The sequence below is a fragment of the Pristiophorus japonicus genome, chromosome 4, assembly GCF_044704955.1.
Source record: "Pristiophorus japonicus isolate sPriJap1 chromosome 4, sPriJap1.hap1, whole genome shotgun sequence".
In the NCBI taxonomy this organism is placed as follows: domain Eukaryota; kingdom Metazoa; phylum Chordata; class Chondrichthyes; family Pristiophoridae; genus Pristiophorus; species Pristiophorus japonicus.
This window is the reverse complement of record NC_091980.1, coordinates 63417361-63434255: the sequence shown is the minus strand read 5'-3', so window position 1 is coordinate 63434255 and position 16895 is coordinate 63417361.

Sequence of the window (16895 nt, the reverse complement as noted above, 5' to 3'; positions counted from 1 at the left end):
CAGGGTTAGGTTCAACTATAGCATGGTGATTGGCTGTGGCAGATCATACAGAGGCCTGCGGCTGCATAGCGTGCCCATCAGCCTCTGTGTTGCTGGTTGAAGAATTTTTTTAAATTGTTTTTTTTTAAAAAAAAGCTTCTGAGTTTATGCAATCAATTGCATTGGCTTTTTAGCTCTTGAAACTTCAATTTCCCTTTCCGCAGAACACAGCAATACAGGATCCCAGGGACAACAGGTGCTGTGTATAACAATGCTATGGCACCAATATTGTAAAATATATTGGACGATGTATTTGCATTAGTTGAATATCATTCCATTATATGCCATATAAGGACGGATGTATTGTACGTGACCCATCACTCCCAACAGAAATTCAAACATCATAACCATGATCAGGGATCAGGCAGAATGGGCCCTAATTCATTTCCCACCCCTGCCCACCCCAGTTCTGCCAAGGAATTGATAGAGGAAGAGCAGAAAATTTAGCCTACAATGTTTTTGCAAATAAACGTAATGCTTACTGTTTGTACTTTATTTTGATGCAGAAATAGTCCTTAAATTGTTAAGATGCTAAACTTACAGCATTGCACAATACTAGAAACACACTACCTACATATTAGCTGAACAGACACCATTAAAGAAAGAAAGACTTGCATTTATACAGCGCCGTTCATGACCACAGGACATCCCAAAACGCTATACAGCAAATTAAGTACTTTTTTGAAGTGTAGTCGCTGTTGTAATGTACAAAGTGAGGCAGCCAATTTGCACACAATGAGTCCCCACATGCAGCAAAGTGATAATCACCAGAGAATCTGTTTTTAGTGAGGTTGGTTGAGAGATCGATAATGGCCAGGGCACCGGGAGAATTCCTGCGCTCTTTTTCAAAATAGTGCGATGGGATCTTTTACCTGCACCTGAGAGGGCAGACAACTCAGCCAATAGTGCAGCATTCCCTCAGTACTGCACTGAGGTGTCAGCCTAGATTTGTGTGCTCAAGTCTTTTGCATGAGACTTGAACACACAACCTCCTTACTCAGAGATAAAAGTGCTACCACTGGACCACAGCTGTTTAAAATGTACATTGACACCTTTGCAATCATAGTAGATTAAGGATTATCGAGGATTTCAACAGAAAAAGACAATGTTTAAAGATCAGCGGGAAAACAGTTATAAAGTAATCTGACGAAAGGTCATCGCCCTGAAACATTAACTCTGTTTCTCTCTCCACAGATGCTGCCTGACCTGCTGAGTTTTTCCAGCATTTTCTGTTTTTATTTCAGATTTCCAGCATCTGCAGTATTTTGCTTTTGTGATAAAGTAATCAAGTTTTGATGCAGACATTTCTGTATCAAGGAGATCATTTTAGGTTCAGCCAAACCTTTAGTAATATTAAGAACAAGACTGGATTAGTAAATAATGTATACTCAAGTTATTATGTAAGATTTTTCTTCAGAAATATTTATAATTATTTGGCATTTTACACTTGAAATGAATTGCATTTATTATCAACATTTATTAATCTGCTTCCTGTTCATTTTTATGAAAGTTGTTTTAATTATGAACTATTCTTCTTTGAGCATGTTTATTGGATTCTACACAGGCATACAACAGTGAAGGTTTTACATTTTTCAAGGGGGAATGTCCGTCTACTCGCATCATAAACATGTATTATTGGTATAATTGTTGCATATTTTCCTATACTTATCAAATGTTACATACAGGCTTCTCTTCATGAATTCAAACTGAAATTGAAATTGGGTTACCTAATCACCTGTTCAGTAATAGCAAAGTCCTTACCTGAGATTAGTGGCCTAGGCAGAGCCGTGAGCATTGGAAAGGTGAAGCTGGGTGTCTGCATATTACCCTTCATACAAATCAGTAATTATTTAGCAAGCTACACAACTTCAAGCTCCATTCTCAAGTGTCACCTGCTAATGTCCATCATTTCAGTGCCATCCTAACTCTTGCCCCGTTTCTCTTTCCTTTATGTCCTTATCGACACCTGAATCCTGCCATAGGTCACACCATGGAGAACATAGAAACATAGGAAATAGAAGCAGCAATAGGCCATGCAGCCTCTCGATCCTGTTCAGACATTCAAAGAAACCATGGCTAAACTTTTACATCAACTTCACTTTCCCGCTCCATCCCCATCTCCACATCCCTTGATTCCCTTTGTGCCCAAAAATCTATTGATCTCAACGACTGAGTATCCACAGCCTTCTGGGGTAAAGAATTCCAAAGATCCACAACTCTCTGAGTGAAGAAATTTCTCTTCATCTCAGTCCTAAATGGTCGACCCCTTATCCTGGGACTATAACCCCTAGTTCTTGACTCTCCAGCCAGGGGAAACAGCCTCTCAGCATCTACCCTGTCAAGCCCTCTATGAATGTAATTTATCTAGATTTTCAAAAGGCCTTTGATAAGGTACCACATAATAAACTAATGAATAAGGTCAGAGAATGCGGAGTCAGGGGCCAAGTAGCAAATTGGATAGCTAGCTGGCTTCAAGACAGAAAGTAGAGAGTATGGGTAAAGGTGTAAGGTTACTAATCTTCAGAAAAAACACAGACCATGAACTAAAAATTGATAGATTCAAGCTTTGGAATGAAACTGGACAATTAAGGACATCCTGTGGTCAGGAACTAAAACTAACTTCATGCATAACAACAATGGAGTTGTTACGTGAGGCCCGAACTTGATTGACCAGGGTGGGGAAAACAAACCCACTGGAGACACCAAGCCTGTAAAAAGATTAGACAACAAAGGACCAACCAGTTAAATGGATCGTTAAATCGAATCTCGTCACAGTGGGAAACTTATTCAAAACCTGGTTATATACGGACACAGACAGGCAACTAGAGCAGAGAACACAGCTAAACAGATGCAGGAGGAAGAGCAAAAGAAACAACAGCTAAAGGAGGAAGAACAGAGAACGCAGGAAGAAAGCAGAAGCAGGAGGAGATACACAAAAAGAGACAGCAAGCAGGCACGGAAGGAAAAGAAACAGCAAGAAGCTGCAGTTAACTGCCAGAAGAAGAACCACGAACCTACAACAGCTACAGCCTGGAATGGCTTAAGTCAATTTCTCTCAGCAGTCTAGTCCTGTAGTTTTTAGTCCTTTTTTGTTGCATAATAAAATGAACACTGGGTTAAGCCTAAAATTTTGTGTCACGTGTTGTCCTTTTCCCACTATAAGTGCTGAGGTCTAAGAATCAGAGTAGAGTGAAAAACAAACAGCCCACAGAAGGTAGCTATTCACAGTGGCAGAAGGTGGGAACTGGTGTTCCACAAGGATTAGTGCTGAGACCACAGTTGTTCACAATTTATATTAACAATTTGGACTTTGGAACCAAAAACATAATTTCTAAATTTGCGGATGACACCAAGTTGTGTGTGTGTGTGTGTGTGTGTGTGTGTGTGGCGGGGTGGGGGGGGGGGCGGTGTGATAGTTGAAGTGGGGCTTTCGAGCTCTGCTATAATTAAAGGGTTAAGAATGGATCTTGGAACTAAAATGAGCTGAAATAGGCTTTTGTAGTGGTCATCTTTGCAAGCTGTGTAACCTGAGGACAATTACAAATAGCCAAACTGTTGAACCACAGGAGGCCCCGAGGGGCAGTTAAACAATGCAAGGGGTCAAAAGTGACACATTGGAAAAACTCCATTTGGTATGAGACATAGGCGAATGGTTGTGTGATGCGAAAGGGAATTCGTCAAGCAGCAATTGTGCACGCGGGCTTTGGGTCAATTAAACGGCATCGGGGGGCTGTGCACGAGGCTGACATGCATCATTAGGTGTATAAAAGGTTGCTTGGAACTTTGTATCATTAGAGAGGCCTGGCTACAGACAACCAGCATGCAAGCTCCCCACCAGTGCAAAATAAAGACTACTTGAATCATCGAACCCAGACCTATTGTTGAGTGTTTATTTTAAATACTCCACTACAATTGGCATAGTCGGCAGGATCTCAAGCAGATGGCGGACACTGGCAGATGGAAGCCATGTCAAAGGCGTTTTAATTATCACGCACAGTTAGGACAAGGGCAGAAATCTGTCTGGTGTCAACTGCCTGAGAGATCTAAATCTGCAGGTCTGGCTGAGACTTCAAGTAGTCAGTGGAAGATCCCAGGTGAAACAATTATGATCAGTTATATAGAAGTGTGTCTGTATAACACTGCAATTGATAATTGGTAAAGGTTGCAAGTTACAATCTCACTCGTGAGGAGTTTAGTAAGGGACGTACCGCTGACAACCAATATGTTGCAAGTAGTGGTCTCACTCACGAGGAGTAAGTAAGGGACATACCGTCGACAACAAATAGGTTGCAAGTATTGGTCTCACTCAGGGCGAGTGAGTAAAGGACATATCACTGACAACCAATAGCCATGGGGTGAGAAACTTGAGTGGGGACCAGAGGGGTCTCTGACACGGTACCTAGCAGACAAAAATCTAAAACTAATTGAAATAATGATTAAACAAAATTGGAAACAAGACGACCCACCCGCTGAACAAAGAAAATGGTAGGAGTCGGAAAAGAAACAAAAGGAGGAGAAAGTCCTTGTTTTAGTCACTCACATGTATTATGAATTAAGTAGACGGACTAGACTATTGACTGAGAAAGCAACAAAATAAACTGACAAGTAGGTATGATGGCGACAGCACCCATCAGGACACACGAAAAGGAACAACTGCCAGCAGCCCCCATTAATTAGAAACAGTTGGTAGGAAAACCCGAAGTCTGTTATAACTGCAACAAACTCAGACAAAAGTGATGTGTGAAATGTGAAGAGAGAGGGGCCTTTTTACTGCAAGAAATAAGGGTCGAAGTTAGTTGCTATGGTGACCATTTAAAAATAGCAGGAAGGAATCTTTTTGAAAAAAAGAGATGTTTAATGGGAATTCAAACCATGAAATTGGAGGCACATAGCAGAGAAAAGTACTAAAACTATAGGGGACAATAGGTTTAAAGTAATTAGGGGGAGGTTTAGAGAAGATCTCTTCACCCAGAGGGTGGTGGGGGTCTGGAACTCACTGTCTGAAAGGATTGTAGAAACAGAAAGCCTCACCACATTTAAAAGGTAATTGGAGGTGCACTTAGAGCATACGGGGATCGGAAATTGAAACTGGTTTAAGGAATAATGGATAGTTATGACTCAGTAAAAAGGAGAAAAAAGAAAATCATGTTTCTTTCTTCCTGTTCTGGTGTTTTTCTTTGGTGTTTAAAGTTTTTGGGAAGGCATATTCCTTTGTGTGGCTATGGCTCCTTCCCCTTTTCCAAGTGGCATTGGGAAGTTTAAGATTGGAATTACCGAGGTTAATTAACCTATTAAAAAATCAGACTTTTATTATGGTCATGATGAAATTCTAGTTGGTGTAAATTGTGTGGAGAGTCTTTAGTTCCAGACATAAGGTATTTCACGTCAATAATTGGTATGGTTTTTAAAAAATTCTGACCAATGTGTAACTGGGGAGAAAAGGATGAAATGCTATTGTGTGCGAAGTTGTTTTTCTGAATGTTTATTTTGAGAATGAAAGCACAGAGACTTTACACAAGTAAGAGATTTTTAACTGGAGAATTTAAACTGAAAAGGCTGCAGGCTGTGGGACTGAAATCAACATTGATTGATGTGTTTGTCGGCTTTCGAAGCAAAAGAAGTTAACTCTTTCACAGGCAGCTGTGAATTCGGTTTTAACTCAGTGGGTGATACCTTTTGAATATTGGAAATTTTCTTAATTTGAAGAGAATCACCAGAGATTCTGTGTTTCTTTTGTTTTAAGTAGGTGACCATCGGGAAGAAGCGATGTTGTTTAAAGGGGTTAGTGGATTGTGCCGGAGGGATCAGGAGGGCACACCATCATAACCGATCACATCTGGCCTCGAATAAATCTCAGCAGTGGGAGGTAAGGGGGGTGTGGGCAGGTAATGGAACAAAACTATGCAAGGGTGAAAGTTTTGAGCTCCGGTACAAGGGACCATATAATAGCGTTGCTAAAGCTAGTCCCATGGTATATGCAGTCTGGTTACCTAGAAGAAGTAAATGGTTTTATATTAACCAGATTAAGTTTTTTCAGTTCACGAGCAGGTACCAAGACAAGAGGAAATGGTTATGCAAATGTGGAGCTGGATTTGTCCTCTCCATGGGATACCCCCACCCAATCAGGTACGGTATGATTCAAAGGGAAGTGGACAGGTCACGGGAGCTGGAAGAATCTCCTCAGGTGCCAGATCGGGAACCGCCTCCTGTCCAGGACCGAGATGAGGAGAAACTTCTTCACCCAGAGAGTGGTGAACCTGTGGAATTCTCTACCACAGAAAGTAGTTGAGGCCAATTCACTAAATATATTCAAAAGGGAGTTAGATGAAATCCTTACTACTCGGGGGATCAAGGGGTATGACGAGAAAGCAGGAAGGGGGTACTGAAGTTTAATGTTCAGCCATGAACTCATTGAATGGCGGTGCAGGCTAGAAGGGCTGAATGGCCTACTCCTGCACCTATTTTCTATGTTTCTATGTCTCTATATTTCTGGGTAACTGATCGAGACCTAGGACAATGTCCACTTATCAAATTACTAAGACTCTGTGCCAAGTCAGAAGGTTGGTACAGGTGTACCCGGTGGCACCAATGTCATTTATAGGAACAGAATGACATCACCCTGTTAGAGATAGTAGGGTATTACTCAATCATGCCTGAGAAAATTTAGTAGGATACAATGAAAACCGGAAATGTAACCCGGGTGGATGGGATAACATGGAACTGCACCATGAAAGTAATTGCAGGACAGCATCTTCCTGCACGATCTGTATAACGAGGGAAGGGTGAATATTGTGCCAGCACCATACACTGGGAATACCAGTATAGTACCAACCTGACTTGTCTCATTGCAACAGGAACTTTTTGTATTACTCCAGTGCAAACTATGAGACTTAGGGCGTGGGTTTCATTAAGTATTTATTTGCATAGGTAAGTAAATACCACTGTAAGAAAGGAGTTAAAAGTGCAACTGCCAAAGGGAAGATATAATGAATTTGGATAGTTAATTGGGCCAATTGAGGACGAATACAATGGGCATTAAGTGAAATGGGGAACAAAGGGTCACAACGGCTAGACGCTGAGGTGATACTTACAGTACATATGATCGAGATAGTCCGACAATGAACCACGAGACGATGTGTGGTTTTTATGTTATGTTATCTATTGTCTAACAACAATCGACACACACCATCGGTATGCGGCGAGGGTGGCAGCTGTTAACATATTTGACATAGCCAATATAGACCAAGAAGTTCAAGACTTAGCCAACGTTTGAGAACCTTTTACTAAAGGGAAATGATCGGATTTCACAGTTGTCAGAAACAGGGGACAAGGTCGCCAGACAAATGCTGCAAGTTGAGGAAATCCGAGAGCCTCAGGCCCAAACTATCAATAAGATAAGTGTTTGACTAAATGATCTAACCCAAGAAACCCATAAAGAACTTGTATGTGCAATGTACGGCACATGGTTACTAGGGAACATCCGATACAATGTAAACCAGATGAAATGGGGAAAAATACCCGATTGGATAAGTAATGAGCAGTTATCCAAATGGACTAAGGACGGTATTACCCTCATAAGACAACGCAAGAGTTCTTGTCCCCAAGAAATTGTGTTAGCAGAGAATTGAAATTGATAGGTATGGTTCTAGCTATCCCATAGATAGAGGGCACGGATGCCGAACCTCTGTGGGCAGTACAGAACATAGGCGAAATACAAGGCCAATCCCGGGTTCAGTTCCACAATACGCCCCCTTATGCGGTAAAACTCAGTGGCACATTTCAAGGGGTGCATACCGATGGTTGCGCTCAATATTTGAATGTGGTAGTGTGCGCACACCCCATGGAAGGAGGGCAACATATAGCGTGCGGGTTGACTCAGACGGTTAATTGCACGTTGGAAATCAGCCCCCTTAATCAGGGAGGAACTTAGGTGGCAGCCTGTGATAATGGGACGTACTGCATATCTACCAAGGAAAATGAGTACAAGCATGGTAATGTCATATGTGCGATCCCACAACCTAATTTCTGTTTTACGCCTAAAGCTGTGGTCAAACTAGGCCATCAATACCTATTTCCACAAAGAGAGGAACGCATCGAGAACATCACTTTAAACAACCCGAGATGGGATGATGAAATGGAACAATATGAGATACCAAGTTGGCAAGACATTCCCCGTCTCAAAGAATATTTGACGCAATTGAAAACGGACACTGAGAAAAGCATACTGGAAGATTCCATACAGCATTCAAAGGACATTGAAGAAACACTGGAAGACACTCAATAGTGGGAACATGTATGGAATTGGGGAATTAATGTGAATATCCATCTGTGGATTCATATAGCCTCTCACGTATTGGTGGTCATACAGTTAGGGCTAGCTGTCAGATGGGGAATTGGGTTATGCATGGCATGCAGAAAGAGGCAACGAAGAAGGAAAGCAAAAGCTTTAATGATGGAACAGGGAAAGTTGTTAGCCAAGTACCTTGAAATATTTTGAGACGTAGGTCATGTCCTGAGTCCTGCGAGGTTCCTGGCCAATTGAAGGAAGCGGGTCTGATGACGTCATTTGATGGCGTGTCATCAGCTGATTTCGTTACGGACATATTCAACAGTGAAATGCTCTGATTGGGTCCCCTTGATCACATACAATATTCTGAAGGGGATTGACAGGGTAGATACTGAGAGGTTGTTTCCCCTGGCTGGGGTGTCTAGAACTAGGGTGCACGATCTCAGGATAAAGGGTAGGCCATTTAAGACAGAGATGAGGAGGAATTTCTTCACTCGGAGCGTTGTGAATCTTTGAAATTCTCTGTCCCAGAGAGCTGTGGGTGCTGAGTCTTTGAATATATTCAAGGCTGAGTTAGATAGATTTTTGGACTCTAGGGGAATCAAGGAATATGGAGATTGGGCGGGAAAGTGGAGTTGAGATCGATGTTCAGCCATAATCTTATTGAATGATGGAGCAGGCTCAAGAGGCCATATTGCTTACTCCTGCTCCAATTTCTTATATTTTTGGAATCATAGAAATTTACAGCACAGAAGGAGTCCATTTTGGCCCATCGTGTCTGTACTGGCCGACCAACAGTTATCCAACCTAATCCCATTTTCCAGTTCTTGGTCTGTAGCCCTGGAGGTTACGATACTTTAAGTGCACATCCAAGCATTTTTTTAATGTGGTGAGGGTTTCTGCCTCTACCACCCTTTCAGGCAGTGAGTTCTAGACCTCCACCACCCTCTGGGTGAAGAAATTTCCCTTCATATCTCCTCTAAACCTCCCCGCAATAACTTTAAATCTATGCTCCCTGGTTGTTAACTCCTCTGCCAAGGGAAACAGGTCCTTCTTATCCACTCTATCCAGGCCCCTCAAAATTTTATACATCTCAATAAAGTCTCCCCTCAGCCTCCTCTATTCCAAAGAAAAAAGACCCGGCATCTCCAATCTTTCCTCAGAGCTAAAATTCTCCAGTCCAGGCAACATTCTTGTAAATCTCGTCTGCATCCTTTCCAGTGCAATCATATCTTTCCTGTAACGTGTTGACCAGAACTGCACACAGTACTCTAGCTGTGGCCTAACTAACATTTTATACAGTTCAAGCATAACCTCCCTGCTCTTGTATTTCATGCCTCGACTAATAAAGGCAAGTATTCCATATGCCTTATCTACATGGCCTGCTACCTTCAGGGATCTGTGGACCTGCACTCCCAAGGTCCCTTTTCAGTGTCATCCCCTGGGAGGACAGACGCACCAACGTTAGCATCCTCGACAAGGCCAACATCCCCAGCATTGAAGCACTGACCAGACTTGATCAGCTCCGCTGGGCAGGCCACATTGTTCACATGCCAGACATGAGACTCCCAAAGCAAGCGTTCTACTCGGAACTCATTCACAGCAAACGAGCCAAAGGTGGGCAGAGGAAACGTTACAAGGACATCCTCAAGGCCTCCCTGATAAAGTGCAACATCCCTACTGCCACTGGGGAGTCCCTGGCCAAAGATCGCCGTAAGTGGAGGAAGTGCATCCGGGAGGGCGCTGAGCACCTTGAGTCTCATTGCCGAGAGCATGCAGAAATCAAGCGCAGGCAACGGAAAGAGCGTGTGGCAAACCTGTCCCTCAACGACTATCTGTCCCACCTGTGACAGTGACTGTGGTTCTCGTATTGGACTGTTCAGCCACCTAAGGACTCATTTTAAGAGTGGAATCAAGTCTTCCTCGATTCCGAGGGACTTCCTTTGATGATGATGATTCCCTTTCCCGTTAGACCTCCCCAAATGCATTACCTCACACTTATCCGGATTTAATTCCATTTGCCACTATTCCGCCCAATTGACCAGTACATTGATATCTTCCTGCAGTCTGCAGTTTTTTTCTTCATTATCAACCACACAGCATATTTTAGTGTCATCTGCAAACTTCTTAATCATACCCCCCAACATTCAAGTCCAAGTCATTGATATCTATCATAAAAAGCAAGGGATCCAGCACTGAGCCCTGTGGAACCCCACTGGATACAGCCTTCCAGTCACAAAAACACCCATCAACCATTACCCTTTGCCTCCTGCCTCTGAGCCAATTTTCAATCCAACTTGCCACTTTGCCCTGTATCCCATGGGCTTTTACTTTCGTGACCAGTCTGCCATGTGGGAGCTTATCAAAAGCTTTGCTAAAATCCATGTACACTACATTATACGCACTGCCCTCATCGACCCTCCTGGTCACATCCGTGAAAAATTCAATCAAGTTAGTCAGACACGACCATCCCTTAACAAGTCCATGCTGACTGTACCTGATTAATCCATGGACTGGATTTTCGGTTAATTTGCGCCCCATTTAGTGCCTCGGCGGGACACAAAAATGATTTTTTTTGGGGTGTGAAATGAGGTCCACAAGATTTTGCATCCAGGCGGAACTTTTAGCAATCGTTATGCGGTGGCGCTAAAACTTACCACCCCGCCGCTGTCTTGACCGTTGAGATGACGTAAATCGTCATGCATTGCTGTGCTAGCACCCCGGGCGGAACTTTTGAGCATTTTGCCCAATTTAGTGTTTGCCCGAGGACCCACCCAGAAAACCTTGATGGACCCAGGCGCTAATGATGCCATATTGAAAGCGAAGGAGAAAGTTGCAATTGTGAGCAATTAAAAGGATTGGGAGAAGAACACTGCGTTACTGCATACTTTTGATTGTGAAGATTTATGTGAGTTTCTAGTTTGTTTTATAAAGGACATTTAAGGACATTTTAAAAGATGAGGCATGCTAGATTGGGAGCCGTTGATCCTGGCTGCTATTGCCATACAACTTCAACCTGGATGAATCATTTGCAACATAATCAAAGAGGTTGCAGACGTATGGTGAGGAGGCCTTACCCCCCATGAGTTTACAGGGAACATCGCTCATATCTCCTGCTCTCTGAGGCACAGTGCGTTAGAAGGCTGCACTTCTGAAAAGAAGTGCTGACAGAGATATGCCAGCTCATACAGGCGGACTTACAACCTACCAGCGGCAACAGGACTGCACTGCCCGTCAAGGTGAAGGTGACTGTTGCACTTGCCTTCGATGCCTCCGCTCTTTCCAGGCATCAGCGGGGATATATACTCCATCTTGCAGTACCCTACACATTGCTGCATTTGCCAGGTGACTAATGCACTGTGCGCATGCAGGATGGATTTCATAAAGTCCCCAATGATCAGGGAGATCCAAAATGAGAGGGCTATAGGTTTTGGATGATTTGCTGGCTTCCCCAAGGTTCACAATGTCATTGACTGTACGCACATTGCCCTGAGATCATCTTTTCAGAATGCAGAGCTTTTCCAAAACTGAAAGACTGATTGGCCTACTCCTACACCTATTTTCTATGTTTCTATGTTTCTATGAAAGGGATTCCACTCCCTGAATGTACAGATCATCTGTGACCATAGTCAGCGCATCATGGCAGTGAATGCCCAATATCCAGAGAACATCCATGATGCTTTCATCTTGTGTGACAGCATTGTCTCACACATGTTCCAACGTCAACCAGAAGGCCAGAGCTGGATGCTCAGGGACAAAGGTTACAGTCTCGCCACCTGGCTCATGATCCCCCTCTGGAACCCTCAGTCAGAAGCCAATCAATGCTATAATGAGAGCCATGCAGCCACACGCAACATCGTCAAACAGACTATTGAAGTGCTTAAGCAGCGCTTCCGATGTCTGGACCACTCTGGAGGCTGCCTACAATATTCTGCTCAGCAGGTCTCTGAGTTCATTGTGGTGTGCTGCATGCTACACAACTTAGCCATCATGAGGGGACAGGATTTGCTAATGGTGATTGCAGGACCACCTCAGGATAAAGATGAGGAGGAGGAGGAAGACAAGGAAGAGGAGCCTGGTGAGGCACCCATGTCACCACCCCCACCACCACCACAACCAGAGGCGAGGCATCATGGAGATTTTGCCGCTGCAAAAGCATTGCGATGGCAGCTCATAATTGAACGCTTTGCTTGAAGAGTGAACCGCAGGTTTGAGCGGTGCCTTTTTAAAAATTTGTTCACGGGATGTGGGCGTCGCTGACAAGGCTAGCATTTATTGCCCATTCCTAATTACCCTTGATAAGATGGTGGTGAGCCATCTTCTTGAACCGCTGCTGTCCGTGTGTTGATGATACTCCCACAATGCTGTTAGGGAGGGAGTTCCAGGATTTTGACCCAGCGACAATGAAGGAATGGGCGATATGCTTCCAAATCAGGATGATGTGTGACTTGGAGGAGAACTTGGAGGTGGTGGTGTTCCCATGTGCTTGCTGCCCTTGTCCTTCTAGGTGGTACAGGTCACGGGTTTGGGAGATATTGCCGAAGAAACCTTGGAGAGTTGCTGCAGTGCATTTTGTAGATGATACACACTATAGCCACGATACGCCGATGATGGAGGGAGTGGATGCTTAAGTGGTGGATTGGGTGCCAATCAAGCAGGCTGCTTTGTCCTGGATGGTGTTGAGCTTCTTGAGTGTTGTTGGAGCTGCACTCATCCAGGCAAGTGGAAAATATTCCATCACACTCCTGACTTGTGCCTTGTAGGTGGTGGAAAGGCTTTGGGGAATCGGGAGGTGAGAAACTCGCTGCAGAAAACCCAGCCTCCGACCGGCTCTTGTTGCCACAATATTTATGTGGCTGGTCCAGTTAAGTTTCTGGTCACTGGAGACCTCCCAGGATGCTGATGGTGGGGATTTGGCGATGGTAATGCCATTGAATGTCATGGGGTGGTAGTTAGGTTCTCGCTTGTTGGAGATAGTCAATGCCTGACACTTGTGTGCCACAAATGTTACTTGGCACTTATCAGCCCAAGCCTGAATGTTGTCCAGGTCTTGCTGTATGCAGGCATGGACTGCTCCATTATCTGAGGAGTTGCGAATGGAACTGAACACTGTGCAGTCATCAGCGAACATCCCCACTTCTGGAAGAAAGGTCATTGATGGAAGCAACTGAAAATGGATGGGCCTAGGACACTGCCCTGACAAACTCCTACAGCAATGACCTGGAGCTAGGATGATTGACCTCCAACCACGACAATCAACTTCCTTTGTGTTAGGTATGCCTCCAGCCAGTGGAGACTTTCCCCCCTGATTCCCATTGACTTCAGTTTTACTCGGGCTCCTTGATGCCACACTTAGTAGGGCAGTCACTCTCACCTCACCTCTGGAATTCAGCTCTTTTGTCCATGTTTGGACCAAGGCTGTAATGAGGTCTGGAGCCGAGTGGTCCTGGCGGAACCCAAACTGGGTATCGGTGAGCAGGTTATTGGTGAGTAAGTGCCGCTTGTTAGCACTGTTGACGACACCTTCCATCACTTTACTGATGATTCAAAGTAGACTGATGAGGCGGTAATTGGCCTGGCCACTCTTTCCCACCTTGTTGACTATTCCCCCTCTTATTCTGCAAATGAGACACTACGCAGGAATGGTTATGGTGAATAAAAAAATTATTAAACATTATAAAATTGGAAACATTGTAACCTTCATTGTGATACTTAAATAAAATAATGAGCTGCATCCAGCAATGTGATCATTCAAGAACATTACCAGCATCAAGAACATAATCCAGCAGTGTGATACTATAACATCAATTTCTGCCCCACTATTTTTTCCATCGTCTTTTTCCCCCCTTCCCTTCATCTCCCTCCCTTGCCTGCTGCTCCGAATCAAAGTGGCACCAAGGCATGCAGTAAGACTGTCAGAGCGCTGCTGTGTTGGGGGGGAGACAATGGAGTCACCACCTGGGGACATACTGGACCAGCTCATGGTGTGGAAAGCCCGGCTTCTGACTGGCTAGCCTCTTCATTGGGGTCGCCTGTCCCAGGTGGTTTGGGTGACAACCGTCACTGATGCTTGATTGGCAACTAAGTAGGGGGAGATGGAATGCTGTCATCCAAAGGAATGACACCACTTCCCATATCCCTGGAGCCACTTAGTCACAACGGGGCTGGCCCCTAGCAACTGGAGCATGATGTAAACTAACACCTTGCTGGCCTGCTTCGGAACCATCACTTCCCTGTGTGACAGTGGGGAACACAGAATATGGAGGCAGGCATGGACTGCATCACCTGCCCAAGCTGAAGCAGAGCTTGTGCCAGTGATGCGTCATATTCTGCAAGGGCTCGCGCCACACTCTCCGGGACTCCACTGTCACTGCTGGAGGCCACCAGCCTCATGTGGACATTGATGGCCTCACTGGTATCACGGCTCGCACTGACAATCTGCAACCCTTCCTCCATAATGGTCGCTTTCAGACTGTCAATGCTCAAGGGAAACCTTCTCAAGACATCAAGGAGCTGACGGCTGACTTGGATACTCTCCCTGGACATTCCCACAATGTCCAGTTCCATGGCTGCCTGTCTGTCAGCAGACCGACTTTGCCGACTCACCCTCCAGAGAGATGGCATACGGGATTCAATGGCAGACCACTGGTCCCAGGAGTCTCAGATTCCTCAAACCCTGATAACGTCATGTCGTCCTCAGAGGAGCTGAGTGCCGGTGGTGGAGCTGGGGTCAATTGATGCTGCGCCAGAGTCGGCTCATCGGTATCCTCCTCTTCCTCCTCCTCAAGACGATGGCCTGACGTGGAGGGGTCCCTTGAGGGATTCAGTGCCTGTGCCTGGCTATCTGGAAGTAGAAAACAACAGACGAGTTGTTAGCAGCAGGGGAGGGGGCAGGGTGACAGGGTCGCATGGCACAGGCTCATTTGAAGGACTGCCGCTACTCCATTATATCTAGTCCAGAGGCACTGCAGGACATTGCCCCAACCTATCTCAGGGAGTGCGCAGGACATTGCCCCAACCTATCCCAGGGAGTGTGCAGGATTTTCCCTCAGTATCCGAGTGGGGGTCAGCGGCTCGACCTGTGATGCTAATAAGCCTGCCATTCTCTCCTCAATGTCAGTGAGTGGCAGGGTCTGAGGTGGACCGCTGCCTGTCCTCATCTGCTGGCGGCGATTATGAGACTTCTTTGTCTGCAAAGATGAAAAAGGGAATGATTACAAGAGTATCCATGTGGTCTTGTGGCACAGCAAGTTGCACGTGGTTCATCAGGAGGACACCAAAGTGGGGAACCATCTTATGAGATCTCAGAAAGCAATCTTAATAATGTGTGAAGATAATTCATGTCAAATAGAGTGCCGAACTAAGCCTACCTATGTGCCATGCATTTTAGGAGGCAATCCATAGAGTATTGAGAGGCACCAACAGCATGAGAACAAATAGTGTGTCAGATTTATCCTTGAAGTAATGAAGGAATGCATGAAAGAAATGGTACTCACTCTGACGACCCTGGTGAGATCGTTAAATTTCTTTTGGCACTGTGCCAATCCTCATCACAGTGTCTGAGGCATCGACCTCTTAAATATGGATGGCAATGGTCTAGAACCACCCCGAAGATGAAACTCCTGTCATCTCCATTGCACTGCCCCCACTAGAGCTTCATTAGCCTCGTGGCTGAATCGCCTGCCGCGCTGTCTGCAATCGTCCTCTTCCATCATCAAATTCAAAATGTGAAATGGCTGATTCAGCCCCGGTTGTACTGCGCATGCGTATGCAGGAAGTGGCCGCGCCCTGCATTAGCGTTTGCGACAGGAAACCGGAAGGTGGAAGCGCGGGGGGAAAAAAACGCATACGCAAAATGGCAGATTGTGCCAGCACCGGAACTTTCGATTATGGCGCACAGAGCCTCTGGTGTAACGCCAGAGTTGACACTAACACTCCTCGTGAACGTTATCCCGCCGTTAAATTTTTCGCTCCGCCACGAATTGCACCCGGAAAAGGTCAAAAACACAAAAAAAAGAAAATCCAGCCCTTCAAAGTCTTTCCAAATGAAGAATTATCCTGTCCCTCTGGATTTTCTCCAATCATTTCCCCACCACTGAGGTTTGGCTGACTGGCCTGTAATTATTCGGCCTATCCCTATATCCCTTTTTAAACAAAGGTACAACACTAGCAGTCCTCCAGTCCTCTGGCACCACACCTGCAGCCAGGGAGGATTGGAAAATGAGAGTCAGAGCCTCTGCTATTTCCTCTTTTGCTTCTCTTAACAGCCTGGGATATATTTCAACCAGGCCTGGGGGTTTATCCACTTTCTAAGCTGCTAAACCCCATAATATTTCCTCTCTCCCTATGTTTATCTCATCTAATATTTCACACTCCTCCTCCCTCATTGCAAAGTCTGCATCGCCCCTCACTTTTGTGAAAACAGATGCAAAGTATTCATTAAGAATCATACCCACGTCTTCTGCCTCCACACACAGATTTCCTTTATGGCCTCTAATAAGCTCTACTCTTTCTCTAGTTATCCTCTTGCTCTTAATGTACTTGTAATATATATGTAACCCTCAAAGCC